The sequence below is a fragment of the Plectropomus leopardus genome, chromosome 18 (genome assembly GCF_026936395.1).
Source record: "Plectropomus leopardus strain MGB_pleo_1.0 chromosome 18, ASM2693639v1, whole genome shotgun sequence".
NCBI classification, from domain to species: Eukaryota; Metazoa; Chordata; class Actinopteri; order Perciformes; family Serranidae; genus Plectropomus; species Plectropomus leopardus.
The window spans coordinates 25231616-25257943 of record NC_142193.1 but is presented as its reverse complement, the minus strand read 5'-3'; the positions used below and the strand labels follow the sequence as shown (position 1 = coordinate 25257943).

Genomic DNA, 26328 nt, shown 5'->3' with positions numbered 1-26328 from the left:
GTTGCTCATATTAAAGTGGGTGTGATTAGTGGTTATCAGCATCATAGATACAGGTTAGAAGGATCCTGCTACACTGACTAAAACTGTTACTCTTTATTACAGGAACAAACTTAAAATATCTGTAACAAAACATCTTACGGTAAAATTAGTGCAATTTGAAAAACACTAAAATAGTCCAGCCTTAACTGGGCCTTAGGCCCGTTTCACACAGCATGCGTGAGGAGTGCGAGACGTCAACCTCACCGAGCAGCAGCGTGTTTCATGTGTATAGTGTTCACACATGCAGCGTTTTTGGTACGTTGTTGCTGTGTCGCTGCCTGCTGCTATGAGTGCTGTATTTCTATTTTTACAAGCACGATTTCCACTCATTTATGAAGTTGTGCAAGCCCTGCACAGCCGCCAACCTGGTCCAGTAAATGTTAGAAAATAAAATGGATTGTATGAGCAACTGATGGGATTCTGAGACGCTGTTAGAGGGCTTTTGCTTTGAAAGGGAAGTGAGGAAGTTGAAGTAAAACAGCTGTCTTTGTATTTCCTCATCACTGTGATTGAGAGGGACAGGTGAGTCATGCGTAAAAAAAACGTCGAGCCACCGTTTCTCTAGATGTGCTGCAGCTGACACACAGCTTCCCTTTCAAAACAAAAGCCCTGACAGCGTCTCTGTTGACACAATCCTATCAGTTGAGTGGAATTTGTGCTTTTAAATACAGAAATACAGCACTTATAGCAGCAGGCAGCGACGCAGCAGCACGTTACGTTACGACGTCAATGCGTCACCCCAGCCTTATTTAATACTAATTCAAATTCTACAGAAATACAGTATTTCTAGCAAATGTCATCACTCTGAATATAATGTTTGTAGAGGTTGTGTGAAGGTGAAACATGAAGAGGGCTGAAAGATGCAGAGGGGAAGAGGGAAGTGTGTGATGTAAATGTGGGGTGATAGCTCAGTAACACCCGTCTGTCGAGACACAGGGAGAGAAAACAGCTGCGGTGATGACGTTATCAATCACTCACGTTTGACAAACAAACAAACAAAAACTCTCACACACAAATACGTTCTGACACTTTCCCTTGCACATAATAGACGAGGTCATCTCTTAATCCCTGTTCTGTCTCTAACTTTTTTTTAACATTTCCCACTGAGGGAAGAGTGAGGGACACTTGGGAATTGGACACGTCCTCAATGGCAAAAACGCCAGAGGGAATCTGGAATGAAACTCATCTCTTCAGTGGCAGGATTTGCAGTGAGTGCTCAAATGAGATTTTTCCACTTGTGTGACACAGACCTTATCTCTTCACTGCTATCTAAACAGTGAAAAATCTGATTCTGTTCCATTTTAATCCCCCTGTAAAGATGACGAGGCGGCAAATTAGATTTTTAACAGGTAGTGAAGATTCATCCCTGCCTACATCTGTAGTCATTACAAAGGAGCCCCATTTATTCTACATTAGCTCTCTATACACTCATAAAAGCTACTGATGTCCTTCCATCACTCTTCTGGCGCTCTTTAAACATTTTTCCAGAGCTGCACTGAAAAGAGGAAGAGACAAAGAGATGCTACACGAAACTCATTTCACTTTCACGACTTGTTTTGCTCTCTCTTGCGCTCTCTCGCTCTGTATCTTTTTCTCTTTCTCTGCGTCAGATGCGATTCATGTACCTGATCTATTTAGGAGAGTGGGCAACGGTAGAGACTAAGGCACTCAGACATCTCCTGCAGGCGGGGACCCTGTTTGAAAAAAATAAAAAAACAGAAACACACATGTAGCTTCCAAGCACCCACACACACACACACATACATATGCAAGTTCATGCACTTGCACATTTTCAAGAGTTTTGTAGATATTGTGTGTGGCATAACTGGTTCATCTTCCTCATTCTGTATTCTCTAATCCAGCATCTCCCAAAAAGTGTTTTTTAGGAATTAAGTGAAAAAAGGCCTTGTTTTCATATTGTGAAACATCATAACATCATGCATTTTTGATATTATGCAGTGGCTTCGGCGTGGGTTTTATGAATGTTGGCGACAAAACATTTGCTTGGCTTGATGATGGGAGACACTCTGTTGATGCTCAGAGGGGAATTTTTATATTTACGTCCTCCTCGGGTCAGAGGTCGGCATCAGTTACAGAACATTGCCTTTGGATGTGATAGAGATTCAGTGTTTTGATCGAGGACATTCCAGTGGAGAGGATGCTGGTTTCTAGGGTGAAATGTCTTAATTAATATTACATTTGATTGGATGCTAGGGCTTTGAATACGTAGTCCAACTCCTCATTAAGTGCAAGTGGATAAATTCAGCACATCCTTAGGTTTGCAAAAATTATACCATCTGAAGAATGGATGCACAGGCACGTATATTAGTATGCATTTTTTAGGAAAGCACAACATATCAGGCAATTAAGGGCTATGGAATATTACATCTTTTAAACCAGAGAAAATTGGCTTCATTTCTTTCAAAACCATGTGAAGAGGGCTATGAGCAACCAAAAAAGAAACCCAAAAAGTAGTAAGAAGTTAGTAAAAATACAAAAAAAAAAAACTTACCTGAAAATGTGTTTAAAAAAGAAAAAGAAAGTAAAGTAAAAAAGGAAATTACTTGGGAAAAGGGCTTTCAAATTTCTTATAATTCTGTGACATAATTTTAAATATATAATTATGATACATATAAATATAGCTTTTTTCTCTATTCTTTTTTTAATTATTTAATTATTATTTTCTACTAATTCCTTGCAATTTTTCTTCCCAGGCTGCTCATTGCCTTTTTCCCCATTTTGTTAGTTTGTTTGTTTGTTTGTTTGTTTGTTTGTTTGTTTGTTTTTAGGAAATCACACTAATTTGCTCTGGGCTCAAAGGTTTAAAACTCTTGAAAGGCATCTGAGAGCAGCACAAGAAAAGTCATGTCACTCTAGGTTTTAAAGGGTTAAATCATCCAATTTCTTTCACAAAGTCTTAGCCTTCCTTAGCCTCAGGTGTGCATATAATGCAGGCTATAAGCTTCTTTTTTAATATACAAAAACATCAAATCATCAGTCATCTTATTGGTATAGGCCATGAGAAGCAGGTAATTATCAATTATTTTATCAATAATAATAATACATATCGTGCATCCCTGGGAATTCTGACTGACATATAGACACGCATACACAAAGGATATTGACAAAACACAGACACAACAGCCACAAGAATGGTTTAACAGAAACTGACTATGACATACTTGCGGAAAAATGGAGAGAATATGGCAATATCGCTGCATGGATCCACACACACTCTCACACACATCCAGAGATGTGCTTGTGCGTATACAGACAAAACACAAATCCACATCTTGGGGTGCCATCACGGTGAGACAAGCCGGAGATAGTGCAGTGAGATGGTGTTATATAACGAGGCTGGCCAAGTACAGCTAAGCAGTTTTATCTGGGCTAACAACAGCCATGCATGGAGAACACCAATGTGTGTGTGTGTGTGTGTGTGTGTGTGTGTGTGTGTGTGTGTGTGTGTGTGTGTGTGTGTGTGTGTGTGTGTGTGTGTGTGTGTGTGTGTGTGTGTGCGCGTGTGTGTGTGTGTGTGTGTGTAGACAGAAGACGGAGGGATGTTATGAAATCAGCTTCAAGGGAAACAAGACAATGTGTGTGTAACATCAATGGAGTGGTGGAGAAAATGAGACAGGCAAAGTAAATGTATAAAAACAGACTGACAGCGACAGACTTAAAAGACTCCTGAAGATTTAGTTAAGTGCAAGCAAACTGATTGTTCAGCTATTTTCAAGGTAAGTCTAAGGCAAGTTTCAGAGTCAGTTATTTAAGTCACTTGTAAATTGAACCAAAACTTTGAGGCAGTTCCAATTTGTCCACCATTTTATCACCATTTTATCAAAATGACTTAATGAATTAAAATTGAGCTGCAAGGCTGCAAGGGGTCACCTATAGTTGTACCAATGTCTGAATGGGGCAGAATTGTAAACAGTTGGTAACACTCACTTGTAAAAGTGATGACGATGGAGACTAAATTGTACCTAAACACCAGCATCTGTCTTAATTTGTGAATGGTGTCAAAAGATAGAATGAATAGATTTTGGCTTTATATCTTTAAGAGTGGATCAGTATTTTCAATATCTCACAAAAACCAAAAAAAACATCTTAATAAATCAACATGAATTAAAAGCAGAAACATTTGAATAAGGATACTGTGCTAAAAGCTGCAGTGAGGCAAAGTAGCTGAACAATTAAATGCAATGTGAACCATCATAAATGACAGCAGCAGTGATGAGGTATTTGATGGTCAAAGACACAACAGCATCTAAACATGTGACAGTTGGCTGCCAAAAGTATTGCAGTATATTTGTGACAGACATCTGAAAATCAAACTCAGAAGACAAAGAGTTTGCAAACACGATTACTGCAGTTACATGGACATGAAAGACTTGCATGAGGCTTATGCTGGTTATGATCATATTTGGGATATGGTGTTTACATAAGAGAAATCAAGTTTTTAAAATTCTGCATATACATCCATGTTTGTATCCAAGTAATTTAGCAAGTATATTCAGGTTTCACATACATAGAATATGGTATTTACATGCTAAAACACAACAGAATACTCCAAAAACCTGATCATAAACAGGTTATTCATGTCCATGTAAACGCACTGATTCTCATTCCCAGAGCGTTGACAACCTGGTTAATGACCCTTTCCTTCTGTTACCAATGCACAAAGCACCTTACATCATCTGTGTGAGACTCTCCGGGCTTTAAACTAACTCCTGTAATGCTGTCCACAGCAATAACGTAGCAGAAAGTGCCAGAAAGTTTGAGTAGGGTGTGAAGGCGTGGTGTTGGATGGGTCAAACACACACTGGACACCAGGAGATTGGTGTTTGTGTCCCATGCAAAACCAAAAGTCAGCTTGAGTTTCTTCATCCATGTGATGTAGTTACTATATATATCATATCTGATCAGTGCAGCCTAGCTTTACTGCAGTTCACAATGACAGCTGCATTAAACTCCACTCTGATTTTTCTTTCACATTCAGTAAGGTCATTAGAAGCACTACAGAGTAAAAGAATTGGCAGAGGAATTTTTTTTGTACACAGATTTTATGTGTCATTTTGTGCTATGTTTCAGCAAATATGAAGTTGATTTAAGTAGCTTGAATTTGTTTTTTTATTATTCAAGGAAATGATTCTGGATTTGTAAGAACATTTGAAAACAATTTTCTTCATGTCTGTCAGCTGTAACACACGACAATATCTCCAAAACATCCAAATATATAACCATGTAGAAACGGCTGGGTAAACAGAACAGAAAAGAAAAGCTTAAAAATGGGATAACACGTGCCCACCAGCACATACTTAACAAATTCCTATCCAAAGCACATATTTTTAGAAAAGATTTGGTTTTTGTTAGCTTGTCAGAGTATTAGTCATGTCAATTTCTATGTGTAGATGACTGTCTCTGCTGTCAGGAGGCTGTGAAATGGTGAGAATAAATACATTTTTAACACTAACAGGCAGAAGGAGAGACTGGAAGTATCACTGGAGAGTTAGCTGTACCCAGATGGCCCGTGTTTATCTATAACATCGCAGAGGTAAGAGAGGACGGCTCAGACACGGAGAGATAAGGACTAAAGGAAAAGGAGCAATGGGAGATGAAAGGAAAGTTGAGTTATGTTGTGGTGGAAGTGTGTGTGTGTGTGTGTGTGTGTGTGTGTGTGTGTGTGTGTGTGTGTGTGTGTGTGTGTGTGTGTGTGTGTGTGTTAGCCAGCAGGCAAAAGATCTGAATGGCTGTCCCAGATACCCAAATAAGTCTCCTCGCATAATTCTACATCGCAATTGCTTAAGTCAGCAGGGATGAGACACACACACACACACACACACACACACACACACACACACACACACACACACACACACTTGAGCACATGATCACCTCGGCTTCATCATCTGCCACTCTCATCTCACATAGTTCATCTGCCTCTGTATCACTGGCTAAAATGTGGTTAGATAGGATTGAGTGCTGCAGTCAAACCATCACAAACACAACGAGACACTAAAATATAACTTAACCCAGTGATTTCCAACTGGTCCAGCCACGGGGTCCAGATTTCTCCTTAGTCATTAGTTCAAGGTCTGTGCATTAGAGAAATTACCACATATTCAAATGTGAGTGCTTAAAACGGAATGAAATAAAACATATTGCAAGAATAAAGTGCAACTAGCGTAAACCCAGGGTAGTCCTAAGACCTGAGGATATTGGGGGCTTAGCCACGGATTTAGGAAGGAATGTCTTCTTTAAATAAATTTTGGCCTTTTTTTTATTTAAAAAATTTTGGCATTTGTTTTTCCTCTGTTTTTTCTGGTGATTTTCTTTTTCTTTTTTCTTTTTTTTTTTTAACTTTTTGGCAATATTTTTTTTCCTTTGAAAACACCCCCTTTGGGTCATTTTTAATTAAAAAAAAAACTTAAATAAAGTGTGTTTTTCACAAGTTCACTTGCTATCTATTCAGAATGAACCCGTGACCCACCAGTTGGGAACCTCTGTCTTAACCCATCTACACATTATGAAGTGAAGGATCAAGATATACCATATGGTTCTCAGAGCACTTATCATTTACATTGTCTGCACTATATTTGTGCCGTTTGCATGTGTGTTTGTGTGTGTGCATGCTTGTGTGTGGCATCCTGTTGAGGCAGACTGATCCACAGCAGGCGTTCTTTGATTGTGTTATTTAGGCGCTGTGATTCTTCATATGCAAGCATATTACACACACACACACGGACTCAGACAGACACACACACGCAGCCAATTAACACCTCAGTCTCCCTGTGGTATGCCGCAATCAGGCTAGATATTTTTAATCAAACATGAGTGCTCACATAGCCGCACACCTGCACTGCACCCATTTGCACCCACCATCACACACACGGATGTACTTACAGATAGACACAGTTTCAGTGATCTGAAATCATATACAAGTTTAGAAACAAGTAATTAGACTGTGTTAGTGATTAGCCTGATGCACGATTAGCCTCTAGCCCTAGCATGCTCGTTTATCACCATTTGCAAGGGCAATGTGACGAGATGGGAACACCAAGGTACTGTAAAAATGGTTATGAGGCCATTCACACGATGCCACCTGCTTTTTTGTTGTAGCTTCCTGCTGAGTCAATCAAATACAAAGCTGAGGGATGTGCTCTGCATGTAAATGCACGGAAACATAATGTGAATATTAACATGAGTAGAGAGCCTCAGGCCATGTCTGAGCTAGCCTCTTTTCCACCAGCTTCTATAACTCAAAGCAATCTTTTTTCAGAGTTCATGTCTTCAGTCTTTTTGTAAAAAAATGAAGTGTGCTCCTAATGTTAAGTGCCTGTAGTCTAACACATTTTGGCATCCACTACAGCATCTGCTATTATAAATCAAAAACTTAGCAATTTAGAGAAGTATTTGAGATGGTAAAGACAGAAAAACTTGGTGCAACAGCAAAAGAGGCAGTAAAAATCGAAATGTGTCATCCAGTGGATTTTCGCTGATAGTGTTGACATAGGAAACAATATGGTGATCTTGAAAAATGATCTTGACTTAGCGAAACAGTACACTAAAATATCTTGCCAAAAACATTTTAGGCAAGACAAAGACAACACAGTAACAGAATCTTGGTTCATATTTGATCAGCACTGCCTAATTTTACTGTCTAATATCAGTTCTTCCATCATTGTAACTTTTTTGTACATGCTCATAATAATCCTAACTTTTATCTGTAATGTCTTTTGTCTATGAACTTACGTCGTCTCTGGTGTGTTTTCATTACAGCAGACTTGGCCATGACCCTCCGCAACCATTGTCTCTTTTAGTTGAGCCCTGACATTTATCAGCAATGGTCTAGGGATCATGGAAAATGTTATTCAGGAAAGGACAGTAAAACAATATTAGATTATTTTTCAAAAACATGACCATCATTATCTAAACATAAGGAGTGAATCAGATACCATACTGATAAGTTAGGTTATGTTCCAAGACCAGATTTTTAGTTACAAATATCAAAGGTGTTTTGAATGAGGTTTTCTAACTTCAGGAACATAACCCAGATCTTCCGATTTAACTTTTACTTAAGAGCTACGTTAGACTAATATTTCAGACTAACACTGGAACAAGTTGTATGCAATGGAAGCTTCCAATGATATCAGCACCCAATCTAAACATACTAGAGATGCCAGAAAACTCAACCCACACATCCGTCTGTTCTGCTCATGGCTGCTGACCTACAGCAAATGTTTCCCTTAGTTGCCCTATAACAAGTCACTAAATAGGAAATGGTCAGAGTGTAGTAAGTGGCCAGATTGTGTCGATGACAGTGGCCATTCACCCTGCTAAAATGTCACTGAGCAAGACACTGCCTTCCTTTCTGTTCAGAAAACTAAAGCTCTGACAGAAATTCGATTATTGTAATTCTGTCTATACAATAAGAGGAGGGAAATTTACAATATCAAATTAGAGCAGTAAGAGAAATGGTATATTGGACAGGGAAAGGACAAGGATGAAAAGGAATGGTGGCATTGAAGGAAAGAGCAAAAAGCCAGTATTTTACCTCTGTCTCATCCCTGTGCACTCAGCTCAGCTTGGCTCAAAGACCACAGCAATTAATTACCTGCAGGCACATTACAGACACCTGCGATGATTTATGGGGTCCTTTATGGAGATGCACAACACTGATAGGTCAAGTTGGAGATACAAAAGAAAGAGCAGAGCTGAAACGTGCTCCGATAGAAAAGACAGATGAGGTAAAAGTACAACATCCCCCCAAAAAACCCAGAAAACTTTCATTTTATTTAATGTGCATTAGGCACAGCTGTAGCTCCCCTCGCCCAAAATCTGCCTTGAAAGTGTACACACACAAACACAGATGCTAGCCTACATTGGGCTGTTGTTGCGTGTTTTGTTGCTTGTGCCCATGGGCTCTTTTCTCCCTCTGTTCTCTTCATCCCCGGCAGACACAACCAAAAAAAAGCCTCTTCATTATTTTTATGTTGAGCAGAACTTCATTGTATCCATTATGCCTGCGTGAGAGATTTTGTCTGCCAGACGATACATGTAGAAAACTGCAAAATGCAAAATGAAAAAAGGCACGTACTCATTTTGGCTTTTAGAAGTTAAGTGATTTTTTCTCACCCACAGAAACTGGAGCAGGTAGCACTGCTTCAGCGTGTTCCTCAAGGACACGTTAAGCGGGACACACGGCTGTTGGTGGAAACAGTGGCTGCTGTGGGGAACAAGCCTGTTCCTGTCAGCCAGGACATGCTTCCCCAGGGTACTATCACCCTGCCAGAAGGACGAGATTCGATGTGTGTGGTCCATATCACAGTTCATGCCAGGGAATATCTGCTTTTGCTGGGAAACTTTGTGAGCTACATATCACTTTGTTAAACAAACAGTTGGATTCCCTGCCATGGGCTATCTGTTCTGGGCTTATGTAAGTGATAGACTTATATAACGAGACAATCTGAATCCAATGTTTCGTACCACTGGATTCTATTTTATTCCTAATCAGGAGGACTACCCTAATAATCAGGGAGAGAAACTGAGGTAGAAGTGAACAAACATCCACAGAGATGCTACAATTATCCAAGAGAAGGCAAAGTAACTGATTTTACATCTGAGCAAGGCCAAACTTAAGGTTAAATTAACCTTTAGAAACCTTGAGCGACAACACTTTTCTTGTGTTGCTTTTTAGATGCCTTTCACAGGTATTTAAACCTTTGAGCTCTGAGTAAACTGGTGCAATTGCATTTAAAAACATGGGAAATGGGCAATAAGAAACTTGGTAAGAAATGTTCCACAAATTGCAAGAAATTAGTAGATTAAGAATGTTATTTTTAAAAAGGTAGGAAAACATTATTAGGACAAAAGAAAAAATCTAGGGAAAAACTATCTTTAGAATTATATTACAAAATTATTAGAATTTTAACTTCATTTATATATATATTCTCTTGTACTTTTTACTTTTGTCATTTCTTTTGTTGCTCTGCCTTCACCCTCAGGTTTCAAAGGGTTAATAAAGATAAAAAGAGTAATATTTTAGGGAAAAAGCATGAGATGTAATTCTTAATTTGTGCTGCAGATTGGGCAATTACAGGCTGATGAAATCCCAGGTGCTTGACTGTAGTATAGTATGACAAATGAAAAGGTCCGTCAGTGTGCTGGAGGTGACGCTGACAAGGTTAATGTCAATCTGTGTGGCTCTAAAGCTCTTAGTAATATTACACCCAAAGGGTTATAATCACACAACCAGAACAGATTAATACAATTACATCATATCCACAAAGTGCATGAGGCAGCACTTAATGACACTTGTTTTACTCACAAGGAGCAAGGTTATGTCTAAAATGTTTTGTTTCTGTCTGAATATTTCAATGAAAGATGTCTCTTCTCAGACAATGATGACATGTAGATGTATTGTACCTCCAATCGTTAAAAATATTACCCGACTGTAAAATATTGTTGAATACAACCTCCGTTTTTACATGGAATAGAAATGGATGTGAATGTTGGTTTAATAAGGTTATTATCACATCAGTTGTTTGCTCGGGAAAGGACTAAGATTTATTAGGTGTCTCGGTTCCCCAAATTTGAATTGCATTTTCCTCCCTGCAAAATGTGAAAATGATCAGTATGAATAGGCCATTACAAGCATTGTTATGATGTTTGTGAAGAAACAAAACAAGAATAAAAACTTTTGGAAATACAACTAAAAGCCAGCATTTAAAGGTACTCTATGCAGTATTTTCCTCCCAAAAAAAGAAAAGTATAAAATCACACAAAAGTGATCCCTTTAAATCATTACTTATCACTCACTTATAGTGTGTGGTGATTTAATAACCTGCAGTGACCCTGCCCTCTATCTCCTTTTTTATTTTGCAGCAGTTGGGATGATTATCCAGCCCCCAGCTGATGACGGCACGAAAATCGATGCAAAAAAAGCCAATATAGCAAGACAAAACGTCAAAGGCACAGAGTTTGTGTTTAAATAAGAGTGAAGGATGTTTACTTTCACTTTGACTGGCGAGCACTGACGGAGATAATAGGGATGAAGAATGAAACGGAGTTGGCCTATTTGCTGTTGAGCAGATAGGTGCCGTCATTTAGCTGAGTTAGCTTGCTTAAGTATCAGCTTTTTCATAACAACAAATATTACGTCCCTGTAGTACAGTAGCTATACCAGGGCTGCCCCTTGAAAGCCAATGATTCATTCATCAGTCAGAGACCTCTCAGTCAATGGAGATTGCTTCAGGTCAAGCAGTTGTTGTTTTTACTTTATGTTGGTCAGTGTGCTGTGCAGTGTACTTCTGGGGATGTTTTGGTACCCAGATTTTGCTGCAGAGTGACTTGACTTTGCCGCTGCTCTGTGGTACAGGCTGCAGCAGCAGGGGGAGGAGAAAGAAAACGTCTCTCTTCTAGTGTGAAGTAGTAAATTTGCAGCTCACAGCAACTCAATGCAATACAGCCTCTGGCTTTTGTTTGATATCTGGAGTCATAATTTTCCTTCGCACATTTATAACCTGTCGTTAGCTCTATTAGCTTTTACTTTTAGTTTACCATGTTTACTATATTACATGAATTACATGAATGCCACTGTCACATTGATAGTCTAGCTGTACCATTATATGGGGAAAGAAAATTATCATAGAATATTCATACTGAACAGCCAAATCTGATTCGACTGATTGACACCTTTAATGTGATGTTTTAAAGTTCTTTAGTCAATCTTTCTCTGGCAGATAAGAGGCTCATTTAGTGCAAGGTGTTTCGACCAGACAACAGAAACAGCTATTAAATTACTCTACCACCTTATGATAATACTATATCACTACTATATATTTTTATAGTGTTATATTTTATCCTTTGTTATGGAATTCACTTGAATTTCTTCATTTAAACATTTCTTTATGTTAATTGTTTTTCTTATATGACATTATGTACCTCATTAAATTACTATCTAGATTATACTCTCTACACCTATGCCTATATACTGTAAATATACATAAGTATATAAATATATACCAATATATGTACACCTATGTGCTTACTGTATGGTATATATAATGCACAAATCATGCACTACTGAGCATATTTTACACAGTTAATTATTGTTTATGGCTGTTTTTAATATCACCTCTCTAATTTCTTTAATCTCTTATTTCTTCTTTCTTATGTATTTCATTCAAATAGTTTGAATCTGTTTTCTAACCTTTTAGCCTGTCTATGTCCTGATGGATTCTTAGGAAGCAGTGAATTTTTGGGCTCTCAGGTGTTTCCAGGTCAAGACAGGTACGCTCACAAAGTTACAGCGTTTCCACAAACTGCAGACTCATACCAAGTGAAAGACAATCCCTGGCTCGGAGCAACTAAGTTCTTATGTTTCATTTCTCTGTAATTACTTAATCATTGGATGAGAACTGAAGCACAGTCATACTTCAAACAACAGTGGCACTTGAGATTCACAGACTGAAGGCATATGGCCTCATTCAGTGGTAATTACTTTTATTAATTACTAAACAAATACCAAGAGTCTCCACTTTCAAATCAGTGTGAGGATAACAGAAGCTCAATATCCTCAGCTGGTATTTATCATTCAGTATGTAAGTATATTCTCCAGATACGACCTGTATAAGGGTTACCAAAATATTGAAAAACATACTCAATTTATTGGCCTTATTCTGTGTTTCATTGTTTTAATAAAATATGAAAGCAAACAACTTATCTTCCTGCTGCGGGGCTGGCATCAACTAATTCTGCTGTTTTCATATTGTGGAATTTAACACTAAAATATGAAGCTTACATTTAAGGGGTAACTTAAGTACTTTCCAACCTGGGCCCAATTTTAGTATGTTTTTGTGTCTAAGTGAGTAACGGGAACAAGGAAGGAATTCCCTCAAGGTGTTCTTGAAATATAAAATTGACAGGAATGAGACTGATGAGGTCACAGTGACCTTCACCTTTGACCTTAAACCACCAAAATCTAATCAGTTCATCCATGAGTACAAGTAAATGTTTGTGTCAAATTTGAAGAAACCCTTCCCATAATAGTGTCACACCCTCAAAATAACAATCTGAGCATTACATTGACAAAAACAAGCACTTTTAATGGACAAAGAGTGATGGTGCCCAATTCCTGCAGAGTATCTCAACACTGGACCAATTTCAAAAACTATTGTTTCCATGAGTCACGTAGACACAAAACCATAGATAGAGTCCTGGTTGAAAGAAAAAAAAAGAAAAAAGACTACATCCTGCTTTCTCAGTATTCATAGAAAATAATGTCATTGTAGACACGGCTTTAGAAGATTCATCACAAAGTTAGCTTGGTTGTCACAGCAGGTCAGCTGCGTCCATCATTTCTGTCATAAACTGTCACTGTTACAATAAACTCCACTAAGTCAGACTACTGCCTGTACAGCACAACAGTGCATTACTTATGTGGTCCTTATTTACATGGAGAGAAAGTAAAAATGCTTCATTACAAACACAATTCAGAGCAGTTAGTGTTTTTCAGTACCGAACAAGTCCAACCTGTTGAAAGATGTCACACTTAAACTGAGAGAGAGGGGGCTCCGGAATTCACACACACACACACACACACACGCACGCACGCACAAACACACACACACACACACACAAACACACACACACACGTACACTCACACCTTCCTCATAAAGACACAAATCACAAGCTAAGCTTTTTGTTTCTTTCTCGATCAAGATTTCCCCTGTGGTGAATTAGAGTTTCAGCGTTATTTGAAAAACCAGCCAACACACATACACACACGCAACATATACACTAACAAAATGTTTTGTGCCATTGGGACCAAAGACCCAATTAACTTTATTACTGACATTACAGCTGGAGACAGTGGGAAGACAGATTACATAACACACGCATGCACATACACACACACCAGACACAAGGAACCACACTTACACAGTCTCAAGTTATCATGGAGTTAGACAACAGTGACACAGCATTTGAGATTTTATGGCCCACCTGCTCAATACACACACACTTTAACACCTATACAGAAAACAACACATTTAAAATGTTGCTTTCTCAAATGAGACATTGACAATGTACTGATGGCTTACAATGAAACAAATGTGTTTATAATCGTCTATAGTTATATAAACAAGATCCAAACTGTTTCAGTTACTGACCTCCATTAGCCCTGATGTCCAAAATTGCAGTTACCCCCAAATCAATTAAATCATTGTCACGCCCCTTCTGATATAAAATCCAACAATCAATAACTTCCTCAGGCTGATTTACATAATCGTCTCGCTATGTATGCACGTCAAATGAGCGAGTTAGCCTGGAAGTAGGACTGGGCGAAATGGCTTTAAAATAATATCACAATATTTGTACGCTAAATTGTGATACAAGATATATATATCTCAATATTTTGAAGTATCCTCTAAACTACTGTAAATTATTAATCTAAAAATATTAAAGGAACTACATTTGCAATAAAGTGAAATAATGTAGCTACTGCCATAAAATAAAGCTAGTGTTGTAATAAAGTTGAATAAAATACTGCTGTAATGTTACATAAAGTAAAGTATAAAGTACAGCTAAAAAAAGTGTTGTTATGATTAAATAAATCAGAGCAGAACCCTTGGTGATTTTATTTTGAAGGACACGGCTCATCTTGGACCATTAGTGTTGATGTTTGGATGTTAGCGTTAGCAGAAAGTTAAACTGTAACTGCAGAATGAGGATTCATTCACTGCGAGCTGAAAACAAACTAACAGCTCTCCACTTCATATATTGCAAAGATTTCCAAGTCCCACTGGTGCTCCATGGTTGCAAAATGTAACTAAAAAGTCGCAATCGGAGCTCTGCAGATAGAAAAACACAAAGCCTCACCTGCTCAAGCTACCGCCACTACCACTCATTACGTTAGACGGCTACCACAGCGCTGTTTATTCTCTGTAAGCTGGAAACAAACTAACAGCTATCCAGTTGATATATTAGTGGTATTTTCCAGTCATAGTGGTGCTCAGTGGTTGCAAAATGTGACTAAACAGTCATGTCTGAGCGCTTCAAAAGGCCTGCTTTGTGAGTGTGTGTGGCTCAAAAAAACAATGAGATTTATACTCCATGTTCACAATAAAGCTATTTTATACATTGCATATGGAACAAGTCGCGATACATCGAATATATTAAATTTATCGCCCACCCCTACTTGGCTTTAGCTGGAAATACTGATACTAAGGTATGGTACTAAAACTGTTTCCACTGCAAAAAACACCATCTCAAAGCTCCAGAAACACCTATGATGACAGCACAACAACGTGAAGCTTGCGGAAACACAACAAAGTTGCCAGCATATAGTGGTCACAGGCAGAGCTGTAGTGGATTTTCTTCTGCCTTTACTTTACAATGGCCCTTTTTTTTTAGTTTTTTTTTACTTCTTACCTTTATTTGACAGGATAGTGTATAAGTGTGAAAGGAGGACAGAGAGGAGATGACATGCAGCAAAGGACCACGAGCTAGAAGCAAACCCACAGCCACTGCAGCAAGGACATTGCCTTTGTAGATGGAGGCGGCCGCTCTACCTGCTGAGCTACCAGGCACCCCTAAATTGCCTCCTTTACATCCTGTGTTGCGCATTTCCATCCTCCACTCCCATGCCATCTGTCTTCCCGTGCTCCACCCCTCCCCGTTGATGCAAGTTTGACCAAGTTTCTAAACGACAGTATGAATGCCCTGCTTACGCCTTTCCTTTTTACTCCCTCGATCCCATCTTCCCCTCGTCCCTCCTCTCTGCCTCCCTTCCTCCATTAGCAGACATCAACAAGCTGCCATCAATCCTCCATGAGTGGCATCACAAATCCATTAACCTTAACAACGCAAAACATTTTATCCCTGCATCCGTTCATCCATTCCTCTCTCCATCTGTCTTTCATGTTCTGTCATCATCGCTTTTTACTGGGCCATACATCAGAATCCATTACGTCCTTATACCAAAACAACGGGCAGCCGACGTTTGCCACAGGAGGGCAACCGAAAAAACACACACACACTGCCAGCAAAGTAGTTCAAAGTCAAATGATTAGTCTTTTGAGTCCTTGCAAGATGATCATTCTTAACCCTTTAACACCTGAATCGAAATCAGTTTTCTTGTGCTGCATTCAGACGCCTTTCACAAGCATTTAAAACTTCTGAAACCTGAGGAAATTGGTGTGATTTATTTCAAGCACACAGAAAATATAATGAGAAACTTGGCATGAAATGTCCTGCAAACTGCAAAAAATATTAAAAGGTGGCAAAGGTAACAAGAAAATGATATAAATATTAGCTGGGGGGTAATTAGATATTATCAAAAAACAGAGAAAAATGGCCAGAAAACTATATTTCCATCTATAAAATTATATTACCATTTTCTTAATTATATATTTAAAATTATATTTTAAAAAAAGAAGAAACAAATATGTATTTTTGCAGCATTATTGAGGTCATTTTCTGTTGGGGTTTTTTTTTATTGTTTGTTGTTTTGTATTGTTTTTTATTTTCTGATTTCATATCATTTTTTAAATTTACTTGTAGGTAATTTACTTGTAACTTTTTACAAATTACTTGCTGTTTTTGGGCTATCTCTTACCCTTTTCCCATGTTTTTGAAACAAATCAAGCCATTGTGCTCAGGTATCAAAGGGTCCCGGTATCAAAGGTATCAAACTTTGCTATAATATATTGATCGAAACATACATGAAAAAATCCTGTAAGCCTTTCACAACCTTTAACTTAATTCACTGAGACAGTCGAGCTGAAATTAACTATGGCGATAACACAAATTATCAGTGTAGCAATAAAAGCTGCTGTCGACTGGCTGTGAGCCGGGGCCAATATTAACAAGGGCCAGGAGCAAAGACCTCTACAGGCTCATTAAATTCCCGTGAAATTAAAATGACCAGTCAAGAATCGCCTCTGACACTCTAGAGGAAAGCTTTCTTAAATCCTTTTTTCAATTATATTTATAAACTCTGTGTGAATGTTGCCTTTAGGCCGCCATAAGTTGTAGTAGTTAACAAGTGTATGCAGCTTTGAACTGAACAAAATTATTAGCACCAAGCCCAAGAAAATGCCAACCCTTACATTAAACAACCAGTATTTTAAAGCTTTAAAGGTGAATACCTGCAGAGTAAAATGTGTGGAATGTGGAAAATTATATAAAAATATATATATAAAAAATATGTTTGAATCAAAAAATTAAGCATACACTATGCCGTGCCAAAGTAATTCTGTGTTTTAAAACAATAAAAATTGCTTCAAAAAGAAGTAAAATACCCTTACACTTCAGCTCAGATTAGCTGGAGCAGATACCCTCTAACAAACATTTTAACCCTGCAGCACAGAGACCAAACTGCAACTAAAGATTTAAACAGTGTTTTAGGAACTGCAGGAGCTTAGTCCATTTATTACAACAGTAGTTATATCTACTGGTATACTGGTTCAGGATTAGTTTGCCCCAATTTCTCATTAACACTGCGGTCAATGGTCGCTGCCAGCTGAGAAAACAGGACTCCAAAGACTCTACAGTACCTGATTTAATTGCCTTCATTTCCTTCTTGGTTTCAGCCTTTGGGAACCACTGATGTTAATCTGTAATGTAGATGGCAACACTGTGAGTGCGACAACATTAAATCACTGGGACTGCTCAGCACAGACACAAAGCACAGCGTTTTTTTTTTTTATCTTGCTCTAAAAGTCACAGTTCAGTAAGTTGAGTTACATACTGTATGTAAACAACATTAAGGGGGCTTTAATCTAAGTTTATTTACTTCACAGTGTTTGCTTGTTAATTTTGATAATCAAAAGATTGTGTAATTACAAGCTATTTGTCATAACTTTCAGATACAGCAGTATGCACAATACTTACAAAGAATAATTTTCTTATAATAATGGGACTTGATCTTTTTTTGTCTGTGTTTTTTTTTTTGTTTTGTTTTGTTTTTTTAAAGTTTTTTCATAGGTATCTGGTGGTCTATTAGTCCAATGTAAGAAATGGGAAAGAAAAGCCAGTGGCACCTCTAGACTTTTTTGATTTATGCATAGCATGTGTGCACACACACGGGCACTGGAAGAGCAAGGAGGAACTACACCCATTTCCAAAAATCATAAATATTATTCCCATGGTCAAGACAGTCAAATGTCAAATTTGTCATATGATCTAGTATAAAGTCTGGAGTTGCTCGATCAACAATGTTAAAGATGACACTCAGAGCACCCAGGAGGATGTTCCTGTTTCAGACGTGACAACACCTCAATAAAATAAAACTCCCATTCATTGTCTATAGAGCAGCTCCAGATTGACATCACAAGTTTGAGACTTACTTCTAAAAAAAAAAACAAGAAATACTGGATTCTTCTTAATTCAGGTGGTGTTCCCATTCAACTTACTATTTCTGTCTCAATCAATTTCTTTTTCAGTTCACTAGATTCATTTTTCTGCAACATAAATGACTGAAGTTAGATGAACAGACTGAAACAGACTGACTTATATTAGCTAAAGCAGATGATGACAAAGTTTGCCATGGGGGGAAAACATCATTTTCAGTTGGAAAAAATACAATAAATCAAATATTTGTCATCACGAAATGCTTAAAATGGCAAAAATGGGTTTTTGGTGGATAATTCTTTCTAAGTTTCTCGGCTGAGTCGCTGAGAGAGCACAGTAAAAAACAAAACAAAATTAATTTATATTAAACGGATGGCAACTTCATATCATACCCATTAAATTGACTTGACTTGTGTATAATCATAAAGCTTTGGTTCAACCTTGAAATGCATTTTTGCAAAGGACTGAAGATTTCGTGCCCCATCTTTACACTAAAATCAAATTAAGTTTTCTCATCATGGTCAGCACAGGCAGGAGAAATGATTACAATGATCAATAACTCTTTTTATATGGGCATGTAAGTGTTTTATTAGACTTTTAAAAGATTAACCTATAAAATGCACATTTAATTACAACTAAAAACACCCACACTACCCTTTGACTTTCTCTACTATATTTAAAAGATGCATTTCTGTTAATTCTTCATAGCATTGTCTGTTTTGCATCAATGGTTTCGGAATTCACCCTCCATTTGAACGGATCTTGTGTTTTTATAGCACATGTGGTGAACTAACTAATGATATCCCATTTTTAAAGGAAGCGTGATGGCATTCACCCTTCTAAGGCTCCTCTCATGGCGAGGGTCTTTTGTGTGAGCAGACCATTGATATGAAGGTATAGTGAGCTTAACCACAGCACTTTGAACCCTTTTTCCTCCTAATAATCAGACTCATTTCTTCCTCCCTGGGCTCCTTTAAAGTAGTTGAGAATAATTATGAGTTTAGTTGGCAGGGGGGAGCGTGTGTGTGAATGAGTATGCGCGTTTGAAGAGGTAAGATGGGTTTAAAGATTCCTGCCGGGTGGATGTATGCAGTGAAGAACACCTTTTGATAGAAAAATCTATGGGCAAAAACACTAGGCGGACACACACACACAAGCAGGGAGGGCCACGGGGGGGCAGGAGGGGGCTGACCGTGCCAATTGTTTGTCTCCCAGAATCAAATGGGAGGTGATTTTGTGACGACCAAAGGGGAGAATGGAAAATGACAAAACAAATGAGTGCTCTTTTCTCCCTCTTCTCTTTCTTTCATCTGCCCCTCCGCAGAAGAAGAATGATCTGCCACAGTCTTTTTGTCGAGCTGGCTGACACGCCGCTCACATGCTCCCACACACACACACACGCTCCTCTGCACCACTCCGTTTGAACCGCACTGTTGTTGACTCTGTGTGATCTGATGAATGACACCCCCATTTCAATTACCGCCCCTCCCCTGTGCCTCTAGCTACCTCTCAGGCTGTCTCTCACACACCGTCCAACCAGCATCCAATACCAAATCTAGCCAGGTGTCCGCACTCGTCGCATGCTGGCCCCCCTATCTGAACTGGAACATCAGCGAAAAAATTGCTGATGAGTAAGCTCTAGTTGTCCCTCTTTGGACTCAAAAGCATATTAAGGTTGAAATGAAGGCCAAAGGGCCGAGGCAAGATTGATCGGGTAGAAGTGATTAGATGGGATCAAGACCAAACTTTCAGATCTCTGAAATGTGACCATTCTGGCTCTTCACCAATCAGATAATGTAACACAATCTGCCAACAATCCTGAAACCTGCATCTGCAGGTGTTGAATTCTCTCTTCTGCCAAAAACAGAATCACATCTGTGTATGTCTGTGTCGTAAATCTTTGTATGTCTACTTGTTTTAAAGGTCCGGTGTATAAAATTTAGGGGGATATATTGGAATAAATGGAATATAATAAGATAAGTATGGTTTCTTTGGTGTGTAATTGCCTAAAAATAACCTTAGGTACCTTAAAATGAGCTGTATATATCTACAGATGGAGCAGGTCGTCTACAGAGATAGTCAGGTTGCGCCACCCACTTTCTAAAGTAGCCTGGAGAGGACAAACCAAACACTGGCTGCAGAAAGGGACATTTGCATTTTCACAACGGCAACCACAGTAATTAGCATCTCCCCAACAAGAGCGCTGTAACTAAAAAATAGATTTTTTTTTTACCGTCAAACTGCTTCATTCAGTGTTTTTACCAGTTTAAATCAACAGGTCTGTTAGCTTTGGAGAAGAGGACACTCTCTGTGGATAATCTGTCTCCCGGGAAAAACCTCTTTAACATCTGGATTAGGCTTGGGCAGTATCTATTTTTATACAATACACTCGAAACATGTCAAAAGAATATATCACAGAACCATTTTGTTTTGTTTTGTTTTGTTTTTGTGTTACCAGATTAGAGCAGCGCTACTCAGGCGCAGCACGGCTGCTTCTAAACTACAGCACATCTACAGAAACAGAGAGTCACTGATTTTTATCATTAAAGTATCAGAGAAAACAACACAAGCACAAATTAGCAGGTGCTAAGCTAGTGACCCATCTATGACATGCTAAACAGTGTCGCTTTATTCGGTGGTTTTAAACCACATAGCCCACTTGTTTTGGAGAGGAAGAGACCTCTGCAGATAATCTGGCTCACAGTGAAAAACCTCCTGAATGTCTAAATCAGAAATAAGGTGAGCACATATGAAGTTATCAGAGAAAATAGGTGAGCACACATTTGCATGCCAAAAAAAATCTTTCACACGAACTGTTTAAAATAATACATTTCCCTTAATTATGTTCCTCATTAGCGTTTGTAACTCAATCTGAATCGCTGAATGGGGGATATTCCACAAGTCATGCTGTCATTTTCTCTACAAGATACTGGAAAAACCTAACATTTCTTTTCTCTCCTCCAAGGTATGTTAAATTGCCATGTATGAAAAAACAAATGTATTACCTACCTATTTGTAAACAGCTTAATGAATCACTCTTGATTACTGGCATGATTCTGTAGGGGACTGCATCTGCATGGAAGATAAAAACAACAATAATAAAAGCTTTAAAATTAAAATTTGATAGTTTAATACACTAATCAACTACCCATGACACCATTATACTCAGATAACACTCTTCCATAAATCCAGGCTATAGTAAACATGAACATGTCATACTAATATTACATGTTGCTTACCCTACAATAAGGGGGCTCCTTCATGTTGCTCCATCCTGGTTCTTTGGCCATTTTCAGTTTGTTGTCCACTACAGACAGGGCTTGTTTTGGTTGTTTATCAAACAAACATCTCTTACAGAAAAACATAAGTATAAGCGCTATCTTTCCAGCCTGGCGGTGCCGACCCGCAGTTATGACGTTTCTTTAGGCTAACCGCGGTTAGCTTTAGCTGGTAGCTAATTAGCTCCTCATTAGCTACGACTGGTCGGAAGTCGCATTATTTTTTTCTATGCAGCGAAAACAAAACACGGCCGTTTAACAGTCGTTATCTTTGAGCCTGAGTTTATCTAAACACTCTGTGCTTTGTGCTGATTACTGTAGTCTCACTTCCCTAAACAAACGGCGCCGGATTACGTCTCAGACACGCGTACCTGTTTCAAAAAAGCTCCCAGGAAGTGCGTCATGAGTTTATGCAAAATTTACATAGTGGCCCAGAAATACTTTCCCCCCATTGACTCACGTGGGAATAGAGACGTCAGTAAACCAGTAAACGTCTTCTCTTCCTATCTAGATGTTAACCAAAGTGGAAAGTGTACAAAAGCTGCAAGATTGTTTTTTTAGACCGCCATTCAAAGTAGCTGAGGCGCTAATCCGGAAGTAGGTTGCTCCGCCGGCGGAAATTACCCGCTCGGCCGGACTCGGCTGCGCTCGGATGCGCTCGGCCCTTGGATGCGTATCTCTACTGCGGGTGCTCTGTGGGCCAGTAGTCTCGGGCATTTTCAAGTATAGTATTTTACCATGGATGTATTAATATTTTGCACACATTATTCTAAACCCAGAAAAAAATCCTGTTTCCTGCACATGGATGTATTATAGTGAAGTCCTTCCTGCGCCACTGAGCAGCTCTCATTTGAATGAACGGCCGTCCCCATAGTTGTATTCAGACTTCCCTATAACGCATCCATGGGAAGGCCCAGCAGATAACATTAGACATGGAAAGTAAGAACCCTGCAAGTTTTCCTTTTGTAACAAGCAGCAAAAATAGTTATAGCATGACATGTTTGAGTAAATTTTCCTTATTTGACATTATAAATTCTGCGTTGTGAAGTGCTATTGCGCAACTTCCAATGTTGATGCTGAAAAGATAGCACAATTTATAAAATACAACATATTTTTCAAACTGTCGGCACTAGTGCTTATGCACTAGCAATAACATTTTTTTGGGAACAAGATCTGAGCGTTTGCCATGAATAAAAGTATCACCCAGTCACATCATGCAGTTAGGACATTACATCACAACGTAACAAGAATGAACTAGAATAAATTTTGAATTGTGATGCTAATATTTTGCAAGCAGGTAATTTGCATATCACGTTGGTTATTTGTTATGCCTCAAGTGTGTAAAAGTATTGACACTGAAGTGATCATGGCCCATAGATCACAAATGCAATCATTTGATAATGTATATATATATATATATATGTACAGCTCAGTCTTGCTAAAACAATTAATAAGTCTTATTAATTTCACACATTTTGCAGAAGTAACTTAGACAATAACAGTAGACAATAAATGGGAAACTCAGAGAGAAAATCAAACCACTAGTGCTTTTTTTCATATTTATTTAACAGAAAGTTGAAGAGAAATGGGCAAGAGGGGGACGGAAATAGAAAAGAGCAGTCATAAGGAAAACATAGTGGCATTGAGGGTAATTATGGAGGAGGGGAAAGGTGTTTTTTAGAAAGCAAAATGGTGCATGGAATGAGGAAAACAGATGGAATATATTGGATATACTCTATACAGGGAGGGATAGAGGTGTATGGGACGAGGTGAGGAGAGAAGGAATGTCGCAGATGGTAAATGTAGCTGTAGCCCAAATGGCCTCTTGATGCTCTATTAGACACACACACACAGACTCACACACGCACAAGTGTGCAAGGTCAGTATGCGGTCAGCACAAAGGTTTCTCTGGCATCACCTGTGCACATGAAACTTAAGACATACAAACACAGGAGAATGAAACTTTGTGAATTTTACATTTCCACAGAAGCATTGAAATACACTTTAGGTTTCCACTAAAATCAATTCTTTCTCATTAGGGTATAAATGGTTTATGAAAAAAAAATTGCAGTACATAAACATCATGTAGGTTAATGATTAAATGTTGGAGCGATTGAGCAGAGCCAACAAGCTACCTGCAAAACCCATGATATTTATCTATGGTAAAATAATCAACTCAGTATAAATTATAAATATAAAAAATGTGTTGAATTATCAAGATGTCAAACTGTATTTAAAAATCTGATATCTCAGCTGTGGCTAATAAAACTAAGAAGTTAAAGACACTTTAGTTTGGATTATGTCTTGTAAAGAAAGTATCTTTCCGATGAGGCAAAAGTAACAGAAATGACTGGATGATCAAAACCTTAAATGCATTTTTAACCTGTAGTTGGCAGACTGATCCTCATCACTGAGAAAGTATCATTCATCAAGGTGAAGTATCTGTTAACAGTTTATTACTACCTGGAAATATACAGTACTCTTATTAGATTTTTCTGCAGCACACTGGAAACATTCAGTGCCATTTTCCAGTGCCAATGCAGGCAGGAGAAGCCTATGCCCTGTGGAGGTCCAGGTGGTGGGTGGGCATGTAACATGTCTAACTGAGTCCCATCACATATCATTTCATGGCTTTAACAAAAAAACATAAGCATAATCTTTCCCTAATCTTACTATAACCAAATCATAGTTCCCATGATGCAAGAATATGGATTTAAAACAAACAAAAAACAATTAAAAAATGGCATTGTACAGACAAGGGGGAGAAAAAAAATAGATGGGGGGGATAATGATGTGGGGGGGGGGCAGTGACAATAGAAGGAGAAATAACTGATGGTGGACCAAAATTGTGATAGTATTTAAAAGATAAATCATGTAAAATAAATAAAGAAAGTATCTCTGGTATGTTAGTTGAAGAAGAAGAAAAAGTGCTTCTGGTTAAGACCGAAGGGAGGAGAAGAGGAGAGCAAGGCACCAGTAAACACCAGTAAACACCAGTATAGGAGTCACTATAATAATGCTTTCTTTCATAACCTTAGAGTTTTTTTATGGTATGCATTGAGCATTCAAAAATGTTGTCACAGTGTGTAATTCAGGGTGTCTGCAGAACTGACCATTATCAACTGTACAGTATATCTGGTATTAGAGTTGCAATACATTAATAGCTGAATGTACATTAATCGGTATAGTGACCACACTACACCAAATAAATAAATGAATACCATAATTAATATGATAATATGATTAGTTTTATTCCTTCAAATTGCAGTAGTTGTAGAAATTTAGATCTTACCTGAAAAGTGGAATAGGTGCATTCACTTTAATAAAAAAAAGGTCTAGGATTCCATGATTAAATGCATTAAAAATAGTCACAAAAGACTCTTTGCAGGTAAAAAGACATATATGTACTTCTAGATCTGTGTATCGATGACACGTTCTTATTCTAGGTCATCAAATACCGATGCTCTCTCACGCCCTATGGTGTGAGAGAGCACTGGTTGCACGTGTCAAACTGTCACAGTTAGGTTTAGGCAAGAAAATCTCCTTGGTTGAAAAAAAACAGGTGGCGTCACTTGTGAACATGGCCGGACTGTCTGTATTTGATTACCTGCGGGTGAGAACTGCTGGTAGTGAGGTAGGATTTAATGGCATTTAAGCAGTAGGCCTTCTTCAGACCTAATGATCTTTATGACAAAAGTAGAAATACCGCCACGTTATTTGCCTTACAATTTACATCCATGTCTGAAAACATGTTTGCTTCACACATATTTCCCTCCGGCAGCACATAAGACGTGTACAACCAGCACAATTTCAAGGAGGGCACCCACAATTAGAGTCACCAATTCAGTATCTCACCAAATATTTCATCTTCTGTTTCTGACTAAATAATGTTGAGTAATGGCTACGAAAGTGCTTTTGTGGAATTGAGTGATGTCATAGTCGACATTGTATCAAGTCTTGAAGTGAGGCCACAATGACATTAACCTTGGACAGCCAGATTCTAGTCAGTTCATTCTTGAGTCCGAGTGGACGTTTGTGCCATATTTGAGGAAACTCCTTCAAGGCCATCTTTAGATCAATCAGGAAAATTAGATGGATACAAGGCCGGCGTGACCTTGACCTTTGAACACCAAATTCTAATCAGCTCAACATTGATATCAAGTTCATTTTTGTGTCAAATTTGATATTCGATCAAGGTGTTTTTGAAATATTGCTTTCACTTGAATGAGATGAATGCAAGATCACTGTGACCTCTGACCACCAAAATCTAACAAATTCATCCTGGAACGTTTGGACCAAATTTGAAGCAATTCCCTCAAGGTGTTCTTGAGATATCGCCTTCACAAGAATGGCCCAGACGAAAGGATGGACAACTCGAAAACATAATGCCTCCAGCCTTGGCTATCATTGGCGCAAAGTCATAAAAATCACCTTTCCTACTGAATGTGTATTGAGGGGTATCGAGGATGAAAACAATATCTTCAGCTGCAAAAAATAAATGGAATGTCAATGGTCAATGGAAAATCAGCCAGCACTTTTTCTCATTACCTGTGAAATAATCCGTCAGCATCAACTGACAAAAGCGATTACTTTCTTATAATGTGAGGCAGACACAGAGCCTGGTGTGCATATTGTGAATTTTGACAGGACAGCAAA

General features: G+C 38.4%; 1 long non-coding RNA gene across 2 annotated transcripts in view; it reads right to left on the bottom strand.

Annotated features, from left to right (window-relative positions):
- LOC148186516 (uncharacterized) overlaps window positions 1-22299 on the bottom strand; it is a 96825-nt gene extending 74526 nt beyond the window's left edge. The window contains exons 1-3 of one of the 2 annotated variants that reach the window (XR_015779688.1): window positions 21634-22299; window positions 21404-21466; window positions 17599-17658 (exon numbers count right to left, since the gene is read on the bottom strand). This is a non-coding gene — a long non-coding RNA (uncharacterized LOC148186516). The remainder of the gene's footprint in view (window positions 1-17598; window positions 17659-21403; window positions 21467-21633) is intronic. The other variant, XR_015779689.1, reaches the window with a different exon arrangement.
- Between the last annotated feature and the right edge of the window lie 4029 nt (window positions 22300-26328).